We start from the raw sequence: 5844 nt of genomic DNA on the forward strand, positions 1-5844 counted from the left end.
TCCAAATAAGCTCTGGCTATGTATAAAAGATGAGAAAAATCTAAAGAACAATTTCAGACAACTCAAACATTAGTACTTGCAAGAAGAAACATAAACCCCGTGAAACAGTAGACCCAAGACCTACAGAATAGAAGCCCGCGTATAGCCCTCTCAAACCCTGCAATACAAAGCAGCGTAATTTTAGTGAAATTCCTATCAGAGAAACAGTATACCATAGAAAGAAGCTTCAAGGCTGAAAAAAGTATTAACACATTAAATGTTATAAAAGCATATGAACAATGTCGAGGGGTGCATTGTGGAGACGGTGGCCAATCCCGCGACGGATTATGACTATCTTCTATGAATAAGCAAGGACTCTGAACTGGTTTACAATGAGAAAACTACGTAGACAGATTACATAAACCAGAGAAACTTTCTTAAAAGAACAATACAGTACTTTGTTAAAAATGTCAAGAACGGGGTAGTATAGGAGAGTGACAATAATGTAACTCTCAATTTTAATGAAGATTACAAGTCTAGATATACAACTTTACACCAACAATTACAAACTAAGACAGCAAGCAATTTAGAGAAGAGAAAAATGGAATCCACACAACTTTCACAAATTTAACTTTTGCTCGCATAATTTGTAAGATATGCTTTGCATGTACTGTCCCGTTACTTAAAAATCCAGAGGGGTAGGAGTGGGGGAAAGGGAAGAAACCAAAATGATTTTTGGACAAGGGATGATTAACAATTTCACTGTAAGAGAATCATAAAAATCCAATCTTTTATTTTATTTTATTTTGGATGAATACTATATTATATCCAATCTTATCAAGTCAGTGAACACCATCTTACCTTCTCCACAAACGGGAGATCCAAGTAATCGGGTCCACCTATACTCAAATTCAATACATCCATATTGATTGCAATGGCATAGTAGAACGCATCAAGGAACCATGACGTGTATGATACCTGCAATAGGCTGAATAAAATCTTCTCATAATCTCAACAAGCTTTCTTGACAAAATCAAAAGTATAACAATAGCCCAATAAACATATAATGTACCATATACAAACTTCTCAAAATCTTCCTAGAAACGAATTTTAATGAACCATTGAAAGATAGATTCAGTCATTTTAAAAGTTGTGCTTGGCTTTCTCAAACTTTGAAGTATTTAACAATCCGACGCATGAACTGCAATTCAGAATCACACGTAATAATTGCAGAACTTGAAAACAAATATTGAGGATAGAAAGTGAGACATAAATGCAACTTCAAGTCAGAATGGTGTAGATAGAAAACTAAATATAAGAACACACAAGCAGTAACAATGTGCATTATCTGTGCATAAGTAAATACGCAAAAAGCATAAATCTCAGTATCTGGGGCAAAACCGAGACACTCTGCATCTCCACCAGCAACAAATGTCCCATGTCCGAGGTGGTCATTTAGCATATCCTCATTTGTCCAGTTTGTTCGCTCCTGAACACAACCTCAAAACTAGTAATCAACTCCTCCACTAAAACCTCATCTAAAAGCACATCTAAAGTTTGCTTACAATGGAAATAAAGACGCTAAACATAAAAACAAAGAACACTCCAAAGGATTCTCCCTATCGGTAATACGTTGATATTACGAAAAAGTGGGTGATTAGCTCAAATGCCAGTGTCAAATATGGCGATTTTGACTTTTGCACCAGTATACCCTTTTGACCAAAGAACATCATCCAAACAAGGATGTATTTGCAACCATAAAATGGATACCAGATAAGAAACTGATGTTTAGATAATTGGATGAGAGGTTCCTGAATCCTGATCAATATTCTTCGTAATTATGAATCTATGATGCTTTAGGCAGGATCTCTAAATCAAGTTCCCAAGTGGTTCCAAACATTTATCAAATACTACAAAATAATGGAAGAGTCGTTCTGTTTGTTAGCAAAGCCAAGGAACACATTTAATTTATTCCCAATGTTGATATGCACAAAATCATTCTAGAAATAAAGGGCTTACACAAGATATATATATATATATACCCACCCACCCCTACACAGACAAAACATACACGTGTTAAACTATGACAGGCATTGTGCAATCAACATTGATCCAAATGCACTTTTTGTATGCATTAGTGATAGATCATAACCATTCAAGTAAATACACAAATAGTAAAGTAGACATCTTCAACAATTTGGTTTGTATTTGCGGAGCCAAACCACTATTTTTTTCACCTGAATTTGAATGGTGGATATTAGTGCATGTAAGGGCAAAAATAAGACATTTTTTACAGTAAAATAAAAGCAAATAATTCATATTTTCACTTTGTTATCTCTTGGATAATAACCCTTAACCTATTGAACATCCAAGATTGTTAAAAAAAATTAACTAGTGCTGGTGAAAAAAAGGTGAAGCACCATCATGATTAATGGGGTTCTCTCCTATGACATTGTCTTGTGTGTGTGCGAGTGTGCATGATCAGCCGTTAGTGCTCAGCCAGAAAAGGGGCATCCAAGTTTCTGGGAGTTTCCTCATAAACATCGAAAGTCAACTGTTTTAAGTTCTTGGTTGCTACATGCACATTCATTTGCAATGAACATCACATGCACTTTCGTTAGCAAGGGAATATCATAAATTTAAGCAATTCAACAAGGCAATCAACTAATTGCTTCTTTTCAATTCTCCTTATCAAAAAAGAAGCAATCAGTTGACTACTCATAAACTATTATGGTGAAAAAGCCCAATTGATATATGAGGTTTGAGATCATAAACCTGCAATGTAAATAACCTATCCTCAAACTGCACTTCTTTTGTTAAGAAATCAGCTCCAGTGGTTGCTTTGAACTGATTTCTGAATTTGCGATTCACAAATCTAAATGAAGAGTATAAGGGCAATCACGTTACACACAACTGTTATATGGGACAAAGTTTTCCTTCAAACTAGGTTGGAGGAATTTTCTTCAACTTAATCTATAAAAGTGACATGTGTAAACGATTAGCACATGTTTGGTTGCTTAGAAAAAAAAAGAAAAAAAAAAAAAAAGGATCATGGAAAAGATAGAATGTATATCATTCTGTTTGTGAGCTAGGAAAAAAAAAACAAAGAAGCTTGCAGTCAATTGAAGCGCTGACAAATTATTAGGCAAAATTCATTACAGTTTCCCAATTCTTACAGAGCAAAGAATAAAAGTACTTTAAAAGAAAAACTCGCAAGTCTCACCCGCAGTCACCGACGATTTATGACCTGAGAAGCTCACGTATGCCTCCTGGAAGCCATACTGTTGGGATCGAAAAGCCACAAATTTGTCTATGAGAATTAGAGTTTCAGGCCTGTTTGAGATTGTATTTGAGAAGTTTAAAAGTGTTTTTAATATTCAAAAAACTTATTTTAAAAAAAAAAATATTCATTTGGTAAAAAAATTAAAAGCACTTTTAAGGGTTTAAAAAGCTTAAGAATGACAAAAAAAAAAAAATTGTTGGCAAAAGCTTAAAAATGAAATTTTTGCTAAAAAACTCTTTTCAACTTAAAAACTTTATTTCTCAAACGCAATTCCAAACATGCTCATAGAATTTTTTCCTAACAAATGACCTGACATTTGGGCTTAGTTGGGCTCAGTTGGGAGGAAAGTCTGTTTGATTTGTTATGAGCCATTTTATTAATATATAAAAAAGTGAGCTTTCATTTGTAAAATCATTGACAACCTTTTCGGGTCCACTTTAGTCATGTTCTTTAGTTTCTTGTAATTGGAGCCTGGCCCATTCTTGGTGAATCCATTTCCGTATTCAATTACACACATTCAGCTAAATACTAAATACAACTTAGAAGAGTTTCACAACATGGTCGCCGAATTGGTAGCCGGGCGCCGTCAATTCCAGCTAAATTGTTATTTTGATGTAATTTGAATGAGTTTCTTTTTACATGTCCTTTGGATTTTAAGTTGGTCAAAAGAATCCATTTTTCTGAAATAAATCTTTGACCACCGTTCACAATATAAGTAGTAGAAACCAATTGGCAGCAATGAGTGTGGTTCGATTCCTTGCATCCAACGCCGTTCGCTCTACCTTTTATAATATCCCAAAAGAATTCTCTCCATTTCAAAAGAAATGGAGAGGAACCGGTTAAGCAAAAATAAGAGGACAAAATGGTATTTTTAATTCATTTCGAATGAAATGAAGAGAAACCGATTAATTGAAAAGACCAATTTACCCTCTTAAATTTTATTAACCAGATCCTCTCCATTTCCTTTGAAATGGTGAGGATCACATTCTTTTTATATCATTGTTTGCTGTACTTGTAAATGTTTATTTAGGATTTTTCATTGATGAGAATGTGAGTATGCTACTTTTTATTATAATCTTAAACATCGTTTTCCATGACACTGCAAAGTTCTTGTGCTCAAAAGAAAATTATAACATAAAAAGCTTAATTGGGTGTTTTTTTAGTGTTAAATTATAACACTAAATCTGGCTTTGCGTGACTTGGGAAAAAAACGCTGGCTGCCCGTTATCGTTCAGATCGATAACGTCAAGTTGTTTGATCAGATCAACAACACTCTATCCACGTCAAGTAAAGAATTATATGATATTATTAAAAGTTGCAAGATGATCATTGACGAAAAGATACTTAATAGTGCTTTTTTAAATTGCTTTTCCTTCTCTTATGTTTGAATCTTGTACTCTGTTCCATCTCTAGAATCAAATTGTTCTTTTACTGATCTCTGGAATTTGATTGGTTTATTCTTGGATTACTGGGTTGTGCAGTGTTTTAAGCCAAATTTTGACATCATTAATCAATTGAAAAGTATCATCATCTTCTTTGATTAAAATTACGTATCATTCTTCTTGTGGATTATTCTGTGCATGGGAGCAAATGCCACGGGATTAAGTGTACTTAAAAATGATAATGATTCATGGATAGTATTCAAACTTAGTTTCTGTTTTAGCTCATGTTACCATGTTTTTAATCAAATAATTCCAGGATCAAGTTCTGTTATGAGCTCCCTATGGGGGAAGTGGAGTCATCTGCTTAAGCATATAGATGGATAAGTCAAGAGTTCATATTTTTACAAATTCATTTTCCACACAGGAAATATTCAATGAATGGTTGATTGTTGTTGTTCGCTTTGGATCTTTCGTTTAGTTTTCCTTACAAATTGTTATGTCAGGTCTCTAGAGAATTACCATATGATTTGCTGGCTTTTGGGATGATGATTAAGGACATAAACCCCCACGTGAAATTACTACAAATATCAGAATATGAATGAATTGAGCTGTAACAATACAACATTTTTTTGGGATGCATGAAGAATCAATAAATGAAGCTTCAGGTCTAAACACCAAAAAGGGGAAATTATATGTTTTTCAATTGTCAACTAGCTTTCAAAAGGTAAGGATAATACGAAGGGCGCATTGATAACCATAATGAAGCACATGATTTTCTCGTTCTCAAACCAAAACTCAAGGGAATACATAGCTCGTCATCTTGACACTACTAACTATGGACTATAGACTATGAACTATATATATGAAGAAGCATCATTTCAAGCAAAACTTGAACTAGCTAGGGGGGAGCTGCACCAAAACCTCCACTGCCACGACCAAAGCCAGGCCTTCCACCAAACCCTGCAATATCAAGAGAGCAAATGAAATAATCAATAAGAACAACAAGACTGTTTTGCACGATTGAAATCCTTTCTTAGCATAGCAGACTCTTAGAGTAAGACAATGCATCAAGATATGCCAAACAAGATATTCTATACTCAGTTTATAACAAAAAGCAGCAACCACACAATCAGAAGAATGACTCATACATTAGTATTTTGCATAAAGAGTTTACAATTAAATGTACATTTGCCCCCCCCC

This window comes from Corylus avellana, chromosome ca11 (assembly GCF_901000735.1).
Source record: "Corylus avellana chromosome ca11, CavTom2PMs-1.0".
Lineage (NCBI taxonomy): Eukaryota > Viridiplantae > Streptophyta > Magnoliopsida > Fagales > Betulaceae > Corylus > Corylus avellana.